This window comes from Dermacentor variabilis, chromosome 4, assembly GCF_050947875.1.
Source record: "Dermacentor variabilis isolate Ectoservices chromosome 4, ASM5094787v1, whole genome shotgun sequence".
Lineage (NCBI taxonomy): Eukaryota > Metazoa > Arthropoda > Arachnida > Ixodida > Ixodidae > Dermacentor > Dermacentor variabilis.
This window is the reverse complement of record NC_134571.1, coordinates 52,805,655-52,822,581: the sequence shown is the minus strand read 5'-3', so window position 1 is coordinate 52,822,581 and position 16,927 is coordinate 52,805,655. Positions and strand designations below refer to the sequence as shown.

General features: G+C 50.8%; 1 protein-coding gene across 1 annotated transcript in view; it reads right to left on the bottom strand.

Moving 5' to 3' along the window:
* The window catches only part of Eip78C (Ecdysone-induced protein 78C), a 122,549-nt gene that overhangs the window by 49,291 nt on the left and 56,331 nt on the right, over positions 1-16,927 (bottom strand). The window lies entirely within an intron of this gene.

Genomic DNA, 16,927 nt, shown 5'->3' with positions numbered 1-16,927 from the left:
CAAAAAAGAACTTTTATTTATTAACGATGGGGCAAAGTTTCCTTGTTTTTTATTTTATTTGTTTTCAACTTGAAATGCAGCGCCGGTGCGTTAGCATGAAGTCATGAATTTCAACGTGTTTTCGCATGCGCGGGATTTTTTCGGCCAGGTATAATAATAATAATGAAGAAGAACATCAGCGAAATGAGAGTAAATGCCGAATGAGTTCATATACCGTCGCAATTAAACGGTCACGGCCGGTAAGTGCAGGTTTGTCGATGGTTTGACAGGACGGCCTAGGAACGACTGAATGACTCTCAGTTCTTGCCGTGGTTGTTAGACGACGTCTCCGACGGTGCGGTAGAACAATAGCATAGTATAGTAGTATATATAACACTATAAGTAATTTGGCGTTCGTCCTATTTATATGTGTTTTTTCGTCTCCGTTTTTTTCGCGCCTCTGTACTTATTCCAGTGCGTTTCGCTGACAGAACAGCCAAGTAAATTCCTGCAGCTTTCAAAGCTCCTTTGTTTTAAATGTCAAAACTGCTTGTTCTGGTGACCTTTGCAGATTACTCATTAGTGAGTCCAAATTATCGTAAAGCCGGAGTCGGTTTACTTTCCTTTTCACCTGATAATATCGACATATAGATGGAGAGAGAGAGAGAGGAGATATAGCACTATATAGTGTAAATATTGTAACTCAATCTACGTGCGACTGGAACCGTAGGCGTTCGCTGCCAATTTCTTAGGGTTGCCAGCTGCACGTGACCATCTTGGATCGACACGTCAGCATATCATAAATTATGGGGTTTTACGTGCCAAAACCACGATGAGGTTATGGGGTTTTACGTGCCAAAACCACGATATGAGGCTCACGCCGTGATGGGAGACTCCTAAAGCTTGGACCACCTGGGGTTCTTTATAACGTTCACCTAAATCTAAGTACACGGGTGTTTTCGCATTTCGCCCCCATCGAAATGCGGCCGCCGTGGTCGCAATTTGATCACGCGACCTCGTGCTTAGCAGCCCAACACCATTATCCACTAAGCAACCGTGGCGAGTCGTCAGCATATGTGTGTATACGGCAAGTCAACGGCAGATGTGTGATTCTCGGCGCGGCGCGGCGAGCTTGCCGCCTGATTTGCAAACATTCAAAACTGCCGTTTGCAGCACACGATCCGCCAGCAGTGACATCGCGTTTCAGCACGAATCTGTTTCCTTCGTCGAGTCTTTGGAACTGCAGCTATGAAACGGGGCGCCGCAGCGAAGCAGGCGGCGGCGATCCCGCAGTTTGCAGCATGCATGCCCACACGCGCGGCCTGCAGCACGCTCGACCACGGGCGATCGCCGGAAATACATAACGCTGCACCGCAAACACCGGGTCCCCGGCGGCGTGATTTGCGCGCCCGCGAATCGCGTCGTAAATACGCGATCAGCGCGCGCTCTTAGCGCGCAGCTGTCCGGTCGTCAGTCCCCTGCCCCTTGTTGGGGCGGTACAAGGCAGCCGGCAGGAGGGGAATGTCTCTCCTTGGCCCGTCGGACGTTCAGATTAGGTGCACGTCGTAAATTCCGACACTACAGTGCGTGTGTGCGTTTGTGAAGAGGAGGCCGATGCCACTCCCGTCTCGTCTCGTGAAGCCCGCCGTCTTTGATTGGGCGGCCTCCTTGGCGATGGCACAAAGAAAAGCCCGGGGGGTCTCGGAAGAGGGGGGTGGCGGTAGAAGTGATGTCCAGGGGCACCAACTCGCCCCCCTCCCCCCTTCTCCCGCTCCCCACGATCGTCGCGTCAAAAATGGGACAGAATAGAGAGGTGACACAGCTCCACGGACTGTCTGAGCGGGGCAGCCGTCGGACCGTACGGCCGCGCCTATATACAGTTTATGGCATACGCGATCGAAGGGTCACTTTCCGCTTCTGCCCATCCCCAGTCTTTCAAGGCTTAGACTATACACACTCATCCCGCGATCCGAAAACGTGCTCGGCGCCGTGAATTGCCGGCTTATAAGAGGGAAAAAAAAGGAAGACGCATTTCGCGCGGTCTCGAAGGACGCGTCGGCTGTAGGTTTCCGAAGCTCAGGCGACTCGAGCTACGAGGACGGGGACTTCGCGTTTATGGACGTGTGAACCAGCTGAAAATGGCCGCTGCAGCAGGTCGTCAAAAGAAAAAAAAAAAAGTGACCGTTCTTTCGAGAGTGCACAGCGAGTGCATAGCTAGCGGCCGCTGACCGACCGTCGGCTGACTTGTACGTCTGGGAGTAAAGTGCCGAGAACTGTCTTTTGTTTCCTTGCTTACGTGTTTTTTTTTCTCCTTCTCGCCGAGCTTACTTGCACAGGCAGAAGCGGACGGTCCAGTTTACGACTACAGGACGTCCGGTATGTCTTGTGCGTACTGCAAGCACAAGTGCTTCAGACTTCGAGAGGGGCAAAAAAGAAAGTAGGTGGAGAGGGGCTTGACGTTATGCAGGAAATCTCGTTTACTTTCGAACACACGGATAGCTTACGACATCGTCGGACGTGTACGCGTTGTCGCCGGGTCGGGGCTATACCATGGTTCAGGTTCGACTTGAACACGCGCGCCCGCACACACACATCTGGAAGCGTTAAAAAACCGTCGCAGTGACGCAGGCATGTAGGAGAAAGCAGTCGTAATTGCGACCAACCCTGGCTTAAAAGAACTCGATCTTTCCTTTCCGTCGCACACAGCCATAGGGGGGGAGGGGGGGAGAGGGAGAGCAAGCGTAAGCATAAGTTGCAGTCCCATGCGCCACTTCCGGCCTTTCGCTTTCGATATGCCCGTCGAGGTTTCTTGTAGGGTGGCGCAAGATTTCTCGCGGAATTACGCGCGTCTGGGCAGAGGCCTCCCGAAGCGAGCTTTCGGCGGCGAGTTCAAGGACGCGAGCCAGAGGAACCATACGCTGTGTCACATGCCTCTGACGCACGCTCGCATCCTCTGATCAGTTTTATTGTGGGAACACGCACGTAAACGTTTTGGGCGCATGCGTGCGACGTATACCGCCGCCTTGCGTTTCCCGCCTCGACGCCCAACGTCAGTACATCGCCATTGGTTAATTGCGTATTATACCTGAGCTCTTACGGATGTAAAGATTTTGGAGGCCTGACTTTGGCCGTATACTCGGGTCCAGTTATAGAGGAGGTGCATGCGTGATGCGCTCCCGACACTGCTCGAGTCAAGGAACTCCAGTGGCAGGTGTGTATGTGCTTGTGGCCCCTTCTCTGGTGGGCACGAATTTCACGTACTCATCGCCACTCCTCCCATGATAATGATGAATTGATTGTCTTGTGACTTCATTTACGAGGACAACTCTATTTGGAAATGGAGGCACACGTTTATGTATTACTCGTGCTTCTGACAAGCAGTCGCAGAAATGCAAGGAGTAGGCCCCGCGGCTTGTTGCGGTACCCCGAAGAAACGGGGCTATACGTAAGGGGAGGGGGCGGAGTGTAAATATTATCTGCGCTCCTCATTTGTGTGCCTCGTGGTTTCTTGCAAAAGAGCAGCGACTTGGGTCAGTTGGTACATAATCTTGAGAATTAAGCCCGTCAAAGGACAGAGGAGAGACGTGGCACACACAACGACTCAACTAACATCTGTGCTTTATTGAAAAAAGAACTATATATGAAAAGATAAAGCACAGTTGTTAGTCCAGTCGTTGTGTGTGCCACTTAACCGCACTACACCAGCGTAACTGCACGGGTAGCATTTTCAAAAATCATATTTCAGAAGATCAGCCGAGCTTTAACAAGTTTTTGCTAGCAACATCGAGAGGGTACTTTCTTCTAATACCATACACATTTACGCCACTTGGTCGGCCCTTAGTGCTGCGTTATAGCGGTGTTTTGGTCAGGCCTATAAACACTGCCGTAACGCAGCACTAGACGCTAATTGCCGTTGATGCGCACGGTATTAAAAGGAAGTGTCTTCTCGACGTTTCTGTTTGATACTTGTTGAAACTCGGCAGATCTTTCGAAATAAATTTCCTTTTTTATTATTATTATACTGTCCATTGTGCTATTCGGGTGTATTGCGGTGAAGTTAAACACTGCCGAAGCGGGAATGTCCTATATTTCAGGGGCATGAGCGAACGAGAGAACGCTGCACATATAGAAAACGAAGCGGCTCGCCCACCCGTGCTTCCTGGGGCGTCGCGAGGGGTACCGCATTCCTGCGGCGTTGCTCACGCGACCACCACCACAACGGCCGGCATCCCTCCGTGCAGGAGCGTGCTCTTGCTTGGCCCTTGGCAACGGGGGACGTCCCCAGTAGATCTCCGATGACTCGAAACAATCCATAAATACTTCGTTTAGCGCAAAAACAACGGACACAAGAAAGACGATCCTCCCCCCCCCCCCCCCAGGACAAGGCGCTACTCTCAACTGACATCATTTTATTGCGTCACTCCTTTATAGACAGCAGAAACTAGAGGAACATGCGCAGTGAGCACCATGTGCATGATGGTGCAGCACCATGTTTGTAAGATATGCAAGTGCAAACCCATGTTTCGTGATACCACGATTTTGAAAGAGAGCCGCGATACGACCGCCCGAGAGTTATCGGAAGCTTCCTTCATAAAGTCATTAGGGTCACAGTGCATTAGCGTGCTTCTTTAAACTTGTACAGCTGAATATGATTTTTTAGATTCTGTCGCATGAGTGCGCTCTTGTCATCGGATGTTGGTGGTTCCTGCACACGGTGCTCACTGCGCATGTTCCTCTAGTTTCTGCTGTCTATAAAGGAGTGACGCAATAAAATGATGTCAGTTGAGAGTAGCGCCTTGTCCTAGGGGGGGGGGGGGGGGTCGCCTTTCTTGTGTCCGTTATTTTTGCGCTAAACGAAGTATTTATGTATCCGCACCAACTAGCCCGCCAACGCATTGTGCTGACTCGAAACAAGCGAAAAATCATGGTTACGCAGCTGCATGTATCCCCTTTCCCATTCCCCCGGTGTAGGGTAGCCAACAGTACGTTATTCTGGTTAACCTCCCTCCCTTCTGCTTTTCTCTTTCCCTTCCCTCCTTGTGGGGACACATCGTGCACTGGTATTAGGATCGGCCCATCCATGTCTTCGATTACACTGCTTCCGGCATCGCCCACCGGGAGTTATGAGTCAACATCAATGAAAGAAGACCGGTGACAGTCCCGGACAGTGCTTTCGCATTCAAAGAAATACTTCTGCGATATCACAGTCATACTCTACGAAGGATTTCGAACAACTCAAGTGTTTTCGCAATTCTGTACCTATGCGCACTCAACAACTAAAAAATTGTCTTTACCTCATAACGCAGATGCAATGCGGCGAAACATGTCTGGAGGATATCTGTACATCGTGGGGCGGGCTCGCAACGCACACGGCTTATGTTTTATGTTGTGGGTGACTTTCATTAGGCACTTTTACCCGCCACTGTGGTTCAATGTCTGTCTTTCTGCTGCTGGGTACGAGATCGCGGGATCGATTCTCGACTGCACTCTTATTGACTTCTCTTAGAGCCCGCGCGTTGCTTTGGGACGTTAGAATGCATAATTTATTAGGTGCATGTTTAACCATCGTTGTTCCTGGGCCCGACTTCACAGCGCTGCTGAACACAAGCAAGCGCTCATCAGGGCCGTGTATGCAGTACAGTGCGTATGACAGTGTGGGTATACAGAGAGTGACAGGCAGCGAGACCGGGGGGGGGGGGGGGGGGCGTGCAAGCAGCCGTCCTCAAAGGAACGGCCAGTAACGGAAAGAATCCCCGAGGAGGACACTTTAGATTACACGTGGTTACTATACGACTGCTACCACTGCTACTACTAGTACTACCAGCAGTAGTCCTATTGCTACTTGTACTACTTTGCTCTAATATTACAAACGATGATAAGAAGACGAGCAGGAAGATCGTCCTAAGAACAGCACATTTACACCAGAAAGGTTTTGCACCGCACACATGAAGGGCAACGAGCAAGGAATGCGCAGCCGTTATTCTTCCAAGCCCGGCGGCACAAAGCGCGCACACGCAAAGGAACCGCCGAATTCTTCGAAGAGCACTCATATTTCGTGCTCCTCCCGTCGACGCGCTCGAACAAGAAAGACGAGCCGGCTAGGAAGGTCCCGTTCTCTCTAGACGCCAAGTCACGCGAGGGGAGGGCGAGAGACGCCGCAGGTCTGCGACGCAGTCGCGCCTTGCGGGAGGGAGTGTGCCTTGCCTTCCGGAGGTTCTTCTGCGAACATTTGTTTTGGTCACACTCTATGTGACGAGGAACGCGCAGCCAACGCAACCCCCTCACAGGAGCCGGCGTCTCCTCTGTAAGCCAAGGTTAATGTACGTATACCTGATGGCAAAGTTTGCTGCTGCACACGATGTTACGCGCGTCATACTCACTCGAACTGCATCCAGGTGTTGGTGGAAAGTGAGGAAGAATACGAAATGGAGCTTGCTTTGTATCAAACAACGGTTCGTCGTTTTATACCAAGAAGCGATAAAAGTGATCGACAGGTGGATTTTAGCGTCCTTACGCGTTATGAGAGCTATGACAAACGCTGTCAGTCGAAGGCCATGCGGAATAATTTGGAACCCCCTGGGTTTCTTTACTGCGCCCGCAAAGCTGGAACGCAGTTCGGAGTCGAACTCGCATACTCGTGTTCTGCGGCAGAATGCCATACCCACTTAGTCACCGCTGCTGGTAAGCGCAGAAAAGCATCTCGCACTCGCAAACTCGTTTCGACGGAGGCCCAGGTAGACCACATTAAACCAAAAATTATCTTGTCTATAACGTGTGGGGTCTGTGCACTGCCACATGTAAACTTCAGTGAAGATCGTGCGCTTGTCTGACATAACGTAAGGCGCCGACCAAGGCCAGCGATACTCAAACTTGACTTCAGAGAACAAACGGGGGCAGCCAGCAGCTGCCACACGCTCACTCTCTCACCAAATGAATACCAAGGATAAATGAGCTTATATTTCTTCGTGGGAGTCACCTGCAGCGTTAAATGTCAGAAGTCCAGCGGCGCTTTATTTTCTCAATGCCAGAACGCGAGCTTCTCCGTGCTCGTGCAACCACGCACCCAAGGTCGAGGGAATATTTTGCCAGCTACACTGGCGCACTGAAACGCGGAGCGGAACAGCGCAGCGCCGGTAGGGCAGATGGCTGCGGCCGCGTCCCTCCGGCGGCGAGGGGACGACATGCGAGAGAGAGTGCGTTCACCCAGGAAGCGCGGTCGTTCACCTTCGGCGCTGGCCCTGAACTTGCCCCAGATTCGCGCGCCGAGACTCCGAGAAAGCGCGCGCGCATCCCCCACGCTCCTCTTCTCCCCTCGGGCGAAGCTTTCCGAGGCAGCCCGCGAGATCTCCGCGCGTCTCCACCCGTCAGGGAGGGCGAGCGGCAACACCCGCCCAACGCTCTGTAACTGCGAGCCGGCGAGGGGAACGCAGAAGAGCTGCTGTCGCCAGAAGAATCGCCCTCCCCTCGCCCACGATTCCTCATCTTCGACGCCCAGGCTTGGCTCTGCCCCTCTCTTTCTCTCTTTCCCCGCATTCCCCCACCCACCCCACGAACCGGCGGGCGCGCCCGGGGCGATCGCAATGACGTCTCGGCGCAAATTGTAGGTAGGTAGCTCCGGGCCTTTCTTGCTTTCTTGCACAGGCGTGCGGCGAGCTTACGCCAGAAAACACTGGCCTTCGCCGCAGTTGTCGGGACTGCCCGAAAAAATGGGGAAAAAAACTAAAGCAAAGGGCAAGGAGGGATCGAATCCCCGAAGCTTTATCGTATACACGCACTGCATGCAGAGCACATCCGCAGGCAACGGTGCCGCCGATGGCGAGCCCATTCCAACGGTATCCCGAGTTTCTTTCTTGCCTCTCTTTTCATCTGGAGCTGCCGTTAGTTCGAGCTTGGTTTGTTACGTATTTCCTTCGGCGTTCCTCCAGCGATCTGCCGGCATCTTCCGGCGCCCTCCTCCTCTCTTTCGAGAGGCGGGCTTATTGTCGACCTCGGCTGCGAGCGGCCATTAACTGCAGTGATGTGCCCGCTCAGCCGGGGCGGTGGGAGAAAACGCTGCCAGGCACATATACATATTCTACGCGCACGCTAAACACATTCGATAGCGCGTTGGTTGGTTCCGCAGTGGACTGGCACTGCGTGGTGGCCGCGGCGGGGCGGGTCGGTTGGCAACAAGTGCCGCGATGGCACCTCGCGTGGCTTTACTGCTAACAGTGCCCGAAGATGACGGAGCAAGTGCTGGTTTAGCGGGGAAAACGGGACCAGCGGCGGGCGACCGCGTTTACGTGGCACAGTCGGAGATGACGGGAAGATTACGGACGGTCGTCGCGCGAGTCACGACTTCGAACGTCGTTGACGGCCTTGAGAAGCAGGCAACACGGAATGGCGCAAAATTGCGAGGAACAAAACGCGGACAAGAGTGGTCGCCGTGAGGAAAGACGCTACGGCCCAGTATTTGGATTTCCATATTTTTGCTTGTGCACGCGAACAACACTGTGTTGTACGGTCTTTTGTTGGCTACGGTCACAGACTGCATGCTGGGAAATGCAACTTTTTTTTTTTTTGCAGCTCCCGCAGTGCGTAAACATTTGCGGTTGACTGTACGTGCCGAGAAAAGGGCGTGACTATTTAAAAGAAAATGTTCGAATCCCCATTAACGTTACTGCCATAGCTGCTGCACCTTGCCAGAGCGTGGCGCATTCTAAAGCATTCTTCGCCACATTGTAACTGCGTTGATGACTGTATGATGGCCTTTCAGTTACTATGTAGTCATTGACCTGCGTCAACCCTGTGACATCACCGCACACGTGCATCACATACGTGCACCACCGAGGTCGGAGCACGGGGCGGATCCTGTTAAAAACGTTTGGCGATATAGACGACGGACGCCAAATACGGCATCATTTAGAATGAGGTCCTTCTCCCGTCACACCGCAGCTATAACATTATTTTGAGCAGTTCGCGATCGAAACTTTGTTTTTGTTTTTTCTTTGGAATCTAACCAAGAGGAGCGCGGAGCGTGTCGCTTGCCCTAACGCAGAGGGTTGCGGTAGGTTGCTCCGCGTAACAGGTCCTTGTTTTGCCTGCACTACAGTTGTGACCACAGGCACTTGTAGACTGCGTACCAACGCGGCTTCGCCGCGGTTTATGCGTGCACTGGCGCAAAGGGCTGGCCCTCACGGAAACCGGAAACGCTTTGGCGACGCGTAATTGAGGCGCATCCCTCTCTCGCCTCGCACGGGTTTTATGCGGGCACCGAATTACGTAATGACGACGGATGGGGCGACGCCCTAAACGAACGATTAAGCGCCGCCTGCGTGCGCGGGTCGGAACACTGCTGCGCTCGGCGACACCTTAATTCAGCTCGTTCGTGTAACATGTCCGGGTTGCGCGCTTCTTTGAATGCGCTTAGCATTCATATGCAGCCTGCAAGCGCTCTTCCGCTTTGTGCTCAGATGTTTGACGGAGAAAACGTCGGTGGCGAACATGACGAACGACGGTAAGAGGGCGCGCTGCTTTTGCTGCGTTAGCTTTTAAAGTCAGAGAAGCGCAGAACGAAATTGGTTTTGAAGAAAGACTCATGAACATAGATGAAAATAAGTGGGCGGCTAAAGTGCACAGGTATCTGTACCTGAGAAGCGTGCACACGAAATGGAAGAAGTCGTCAAGAAAGTTGGCAAGCAAGTACATGGTAACTGAAAGTGTAAACAAACAATCAGGAGTCATGACAAAGAAGGCGAGAGAGACGGCGAATTGGGTGCAAGGAATGGAAACAAAAAAGACCATGAAGATTTACAGGAATGGGAAGAAAGAAATTAGCAGGGGATATCTGTACGATAACACAAAGGGTCTTGCTATTTGAGGCTCGAACTGGTTGCCTAAGGACATAAACATACCGGGGCAAATATTCGCAACAAGATGAGGAATCTTATGCTGCAGCGAAAATCCGGAGACCACTCTGCACATCCTAATGGAATGTGAAGGGATGCACCCAGGGAAACCCGTAGGCAATGTACGCCTTCCAGAAGCGCTTGGATTTAAAGTGAACGGAAGCATCAACATATAGTGAGCAGTCGAGATAAGCAAGAGACGTTTCGAGTATTGGTGGGAAAAAAATCTGGGGAGAGGTTGATACGACCAGTTCCGTTACAGGCATAGGTAGCAATACAAGGTAGAAAAGTTTTGAGGAAAAAAAAACAAGATTATAGAGATGTATACAAAAATGCTAGAATGAAATACATGCACAGTATACCTGATTAAATCAAGTAGGCCAGCTGATTATTTGTCACCGCCTCGTTTCAGAGGGAGTGCCAATAGATCATCATCATCATCAGCTTTAGGAAGAATTTTTCGGATGGAGACGACTCGTGCACTATAGCTTGTGGAAATGGCGCAGGAACCATTGAGAACATTCTGTTAGATTGCGAGAGAGTTCATTGGGCGATAAATGTGGAAGCAGTGCAGGATATTAGGATAAATAAAAGAACCTAGCTGTGGGGAGCAGTAAGAGACGGCTGGAAGATTGGCAGCGCAAAGAAAGGAATAACACGCAATAAAGCAAACTTTCTAAATAATTTGTACCACGTAGCTTATAGCATAAATACATTTAACGAGTTAAATGTAACAGAAAGATTTAAAGAGCACGAGCTTGGTGACAGGTGCCAGCGCTTTGAGTATTCAAAGGGAATTAATACCCCCACCATTTTACGTCGGGAATTAAGATGGTGATCACCATCTTCATTCCCTACGTCTCTGCTGCTCGTCATGTTGACCACGCAATGCCCTATAAACAGAGGGAGTGCTGACAGCTTGGGGTCGGCCAAATTATTTTGATTATTAGAGCTGAACAACCCCAATCTCGTACTATTCGAGAGAGGCTAGTCTCGGAAAATGGCACCACAAGCGTAATAAACGCTCGCACTTGGAGCAGCGAAGACTTCGCGCGAGTCACTGAGGGTCTGTCGGTTCAGGTACAGTCCTCGTGTCGGACAGTGTACATTTCCGGGCCTTTAGGTAATAAGCGCAAGTTCGTGACAAGAATTTGACAAGGGCGTCGTGACAAAGGCGTGACAAGGGCGTCGTAGAAATTTTCGTTACACAATAGGAAAATGTCTTCTTTTATTTTCTCTCTTTCCCTGTTGTATTTGCACCAAAAGGTAAATTCTGAATCAACTTTCAGACAGCACACATGATTTCGTCGGATCACCGTCTGGTCAGGCAAAAGCATCCTTAGCGGAAAAGGTCATCGACCAATGCCAAGAAACACCAACCTGATGTTTCAGGATTTGTACAGAGCGCCGGCTTCACTATCTGCTTCTCTTGTTCACAGTTCCGTGTTCTCTTGTTCACAGTTCACAGTGTGTGCGCGCACACACACACTTTGCTGCGGCACAATGCAATGCGCACGTCGCGTGCATAGGATGGCTGAATGTTGCCAGCGCCCACACACGCAAGTTCACACGTTCCTCTTGGCCAACCTCTATTATTTGGCTCCTCATTAACAAGTCATACGCACGCGCAGCCACGCATATCCCAAATCGACGGGAACACAATGCGACGTCGCATATCTTTGCGCTAATAATTTCCGTTGCGGCAGCCACGGCACATGCGGACGCAGTGAATGCGCGTGGCGTCAGGCCGCCCGCATATTAATTTCAACGAGACTTTACGGTGACCCTCACCACGCGTGCGTGCGAACACAAAGGGTTGCGAAGTACAGTGGACAAAGAAGAAGGAACGAAACCGCGAAACGGACGAGGGTCGCCCCCACCATCAATCGTCCCAATGTGTGCGTGCACAGATACAACGGGAAGCGTAAGCGGTGACGCGTTGCGTAGCCGCGGGTGGCTCGGAGAGGCGGCAAAGGGGAGAGGGAGGGAACCGGGCGGTGCGGGGGAAACGAACGGTACACACGACCTGCCGGAAGTCCGCCACGGCAACCTGTCGACAAGCGTCAGTTCGCTCGTTGAGCGGAGACGGTGGATTCTAACATTTCCTGAGAACCAAACGGTGAGTTGGGTCCAGAGAGGTTCGAAAGCGGAAGCAGTGGAAACGCGGCCGAATTAGCATACTTCCGTACACGGACGGCCGAGTCAGAGCAGGATGACGACGATCGACGCAAGAATCGCCAGCGTTATAGGTATAATGTGGAAAACAAATAAACAAACAAGATTATGAGCGAGAATACGACTGAACAAAACCGAACAGGACGACAAACCCCGCAGTGAGGAATTAACACGAGAACTTGGAACGTCAAGGATGCATTCACACAAAGGCCCGCTGTACAACGCATGTTTTGCTGCAGCAACGCAAATCGTTGCACGAAACCGGTCGATGGTTTGTTGCCGAGTGGTTATGAGCCGGCTGTAGGCAAGGGGCTCAAATGAGCTATATAAATGGACAGGTAACGCCTTCGAGCGCATATCAGGTGCGGCCTTACGCGCTTTGCAAAGCAAAACCTTCTTCTGTTCTGTAAAGCAACGGCACCCGGGTGTACGGGGAAATAAGGTTTCGGCAGGTAAAGCTTACTTGATCGAAATTTCTTCCTTGTATCCTGCATGCGCATTTTTGCCGCGGGCTTAGCTTTGTTTTTTCCCATCTCTCGTCATTATTAGTCAGATGACGAGGGGCGCGCACATCAAAAGGAAAATTCTTGTGCAATTCACACATGTTCCCGGAATCTAACGCACAATAATACTCTAAGTATATAGTTTAAAGTGGTTCTTATTAAACTTTTGCGTGCACAAAGACAGGCCGTCGAACGAAGAAGGGACACGCAACATGCGCAAGAACAGGAATAAGAACCATGTACAACCAACTCGCCCAAAACGCAACGCTTTTGAGTTCAAGGTGTTCTTCTGTGGCGCATTGAAATATGAGAACCGCCATCTGTTGCGGATCTGCGCAGCAGCGAGGGCTATATACACGAGCGCGTACGCTCAGATCTGTAAAGCTACGAACTGATCAAACAGGTAGTTGGGCACGCTCGCTCGCGGACAATAAGCTCTATAAGCCATTACTAGATTTTGCATATGCGGAGCAACTTCCATTTAAATACCCGTACCATCTGCAGGACAAGCTGCTTGAACTCATTGCAGCGGCAGCAGCTGAACATGCGCATCTTGCATGGACTGTTTTTCTGCGTATATGCAGATAGTAGTGGTTCACGGTCGGCTGCATAACATTTCGGGAAGCCATGACTAAAGTGACCGACGTTGACTACTGCTTCGCGGTACGAGGTTTCTGCACAAGGTCCGGGCTGCCATAATAATCAAGGCGTCCCTTATCAGGAAAGCACATAGATCTGTCAACCTTGAAGCTGAGCGATTCCCGGAGCAATTTCTCACTTGGTTACGGTGGGTAAGATATTTCTTTAGCCATGCCAGAGGCGCTGTCAGGCAAGTATACTCCTGTGAGTTACGCACTGCAATAGAATGGTCCTCCTTCCACGGACCCGTAAATGCAGACTGCAGGAGTCTGGCGGCCCGGCCCCATGTCGCCAACGTCCCAATAGGCGGGTGCCCTTCCAAGCGTCTGGAGCTCCCGAAGATGCGAAGCACCAGGCCGGGGGCGCTTGTACCTATTTTACCGGTATAGGTACCCGTCGGCAGCAGCACTCGTCTGCTTCCCACAGCAGAGGTGGATGCTCGGCTGGGGAACGCCATAAACTGCGTGCGATCCCATCATCATTCTCCGCAGTTCGCACTCTTTTGCGCATCTGCTCAGCAGTACAGCTCGCGAACGAAGCTGAAAGATTTATCACTTAACAAAAAGAACAGATAAAAAACCCAGAGAGAGAGAGAGAGAGAGAGAGAAAGAGAGAGAGAGAGAGATGGACGCATTGGGCGCAGTTAACCGAAACGCAAGCGCAGCCCAAAACCTGAACGGCGCAGTGCCGGCCGCGTCCACGCTGCGCGTGTCACCAGGATGACGTCACCGCTGTCATTGCTCACTCGCGTTGCGTGCGCTGCCCCGTTCGCCCCGCCGCGGTTCCATGCGTGACGTTCCGCGTGTTGCGCTCGCGGAAGCCTTCCCCACCAGCGTTAAGGAAGAGAGAGAAAAAAAAAAGAAAAGAAAGCGAAACCCTTTCTTTTTCTGTTTCCGCACAGCGTGCGTGCGGCGGAGCCTCCCTCTGCGTCGACCACGACGTCCGGCCGTGGCAATGACCCCGATCGCCGCAAAAGGCGCGCGCGCTGCGCTCCCGGCGCAGCGGCTAGCTTTCACTCGGCGAACGCCGCGTAACCGCTCGCGTAACAGGCCGTGCCACGCACCCCCTCCTCCCTCACTCCCCCCTCGCTGCTTGCCCGTACCCTTCCTCCCACTCACCCCGCCCCCCCTCCAAGATCTCCGCATCTATTTATATACATGTATGTATACACACTCAGCGTGTTCCATTTCCTGCGCACGTACGTCTTTTGTCTCAACGGCCGTACTCTATACGCGTACGCCACGGTATACATATAGTATCGCGCTCTGCGTAGAGTGCTCGTGTGAGAACACTGACAAGCCCGTTGCGCGTCGGTGCTATATGGCCATTGATGGGTAACACAGCAATGCGATTTCTTTGCATGCAGCTGGAAGAAAAGGCGTGGCCAGCATCTGCGGCGATGCCAATGCGTCCGACGCTTACGATAACTGATAGTGAAAAAACAAACAAGAAGAAAGGGCCTTTCTTATGCCCCTTCTAGTGTCCTAATAGAAGGAGTTGTTGGGGCAGCTGGCTCCATACTTGCAGGTTTGAGACGCGCACACCTCAGGTCAGCGGGATTAGGTGACGTATTGTTATCCGGGCATCGATGGCGCGCCGAGTCAGTTTAGCGCACGTATAGTGCCAAATGTGCGTGCGTGCAGCCCCGTATATTTTTGTAGTGTTGCACGGCATCGTCTACAATGCTCAGCAATGCCAGCATCTCCCTTCCTGTCTCGAGTAACTCGACCACTCATTAGTTCTCTCCTGTTCGTTCTATACTTTCCACGGGTATCGTTGTTATTTTTTTTTTTCACGCATGCCTGTGCTGTACTCTCGGTCAACGCCATGTCTGGAACCGCTAAGTTGCCCGAGGCACCCCATCTTTTCTTTTCTTTGTTGTTGTTCTTCATTCCTGCAACTCATCAGCCTAGTGAAATGGAACTCGGAGTTGCCGTTTGTGGAGTATATGTAGATATCTACCAAACACAGAGATGTCCACGAACGGTATACCAAGACACGAGGCTGCCCGCAGTATATGACGGGCGTCGACCATAATTAAAAGCTCGTTGCTTAGTGGCACGACGACGGGTCTCAATTATATGACTCCCGCCTATACCATAATGGCAGAGATCTAGCAATACATGTCGTAAAAAAAGAAAAGTGACCAAGTATGCAGCGGCACTTCACTTGGTGAAAAAAAAAAACATTGGTGCTCGAGGGAGGGCATCAAGACGGCGTTTATCATTGAAAACGTGCCCCTATGAATGGAAAAGTTATGCCACGACATGTACAACAGATGAAACGGCCAATACAAGGCGCTTGGGGATCTGAAAGCGAATAATAATAATAATAATAATAATAATAATAATAATAATAATAATAATAATAATAATAATAATAATAATAATAATAATACCATTGATTCAAGTAGGTCGCATTGTGATTTCACGCTGTGTCTTCCCCACCGTATAAAGACGAAATGCGCCAAGTTCGAATAGCATTTCACAAGTCAACAAATATAAATATCAATAAAACGAAGCAACTAAGTAAAGAATCAGCTGCAAAGTACTTTAACAATTTGTTCAGTGCTCATTTGTGTCTTATCATCCGCACTCAAATGTCGTGGAAAGACCGGGAAGAACAGACCACGCAAGTTGCAAAGGAACATCCTTGCAGTAAAAAAATAAAATGAGCAGGGATGAACGAAAAAAAAAGAAAGATAGAAGGACAGAAACAGTTGAGAACGGATGGCTGAGGTCGATTCATGGGAGTGAGTACGTGCCATTGTGAAGGATCATCATCATCATCATCATCATCATCACCATCACAATCATTAACGGCAATAACAACGACGACGACGACGTCTAAAGTCTGAACCTACAGCCACTAAAGCTGCGCTAAATTTCGAACAGGAAAAAAAAAATGGATCGCAGCTAACACCTACAAAAATATAATAATATGGAACTATGCAGTCTGAAATGAATCAACCATTTGTGACAAATCTCCAATGTAAAAGATAACATCCTCTTTGCCCGTTGCTGGCTATATTGTGGCGCTATCGATGTGGCCGCGATGGAGGAATAGACGCATCGCCGGCTTAAAGAGTGCTGCAGTATAGTGATTCGCTGCGCCATCTTGCGAAAGCGAAAAAGGAAACGATGCAGAAGTGCGCGAGAGGCAGTCCCGGAGCTTTATGGTGAAATGACCCGTAACTGCAAGCGCTGCAGGGCCGTCTGACGCCCCAGAAGCTCTTTCTCTCTCACTCACTATGCATCGAATAGCCGGCCGTTGACCTCAGCAGTACGCGGAAACCGGACGTGAGAGGCAAATTCCAATAAAATTTAGCAGGAAATAAGAACGAAAGAAAATAAAGGCAGAGTCAAGCCAAACCAATGTGAAATCGACTTATAAGGGAGAGTATACTTAAGTGTCTATCGCTGTCGAACGTCTCACATTGAACTCGCTGCCCGGCAGCGAATTTCTTAGTTCTATGACGCAGGAGTGACAAATCAGAACATGTCAAAGGCGAAGAGAACATGAAAGTGAGCTTTCCTTTGTCTGACTGTTTTTTTATAATTGAAGAAGTATAATACAGACGATCTCAATTAAGAGAACGTAGTCTTGAATGACGCAATTTAACGAAGCACTCTGCATATGCGTTCTCGTTTCTCTTGCAGGCGTGTGCAGCTGTAGCGTTTAGGCGCCGAAATTACGTTGGGCCCGTGCTTATGACTCGCTCCTTCAGTTCTCCCCAGAGCCACC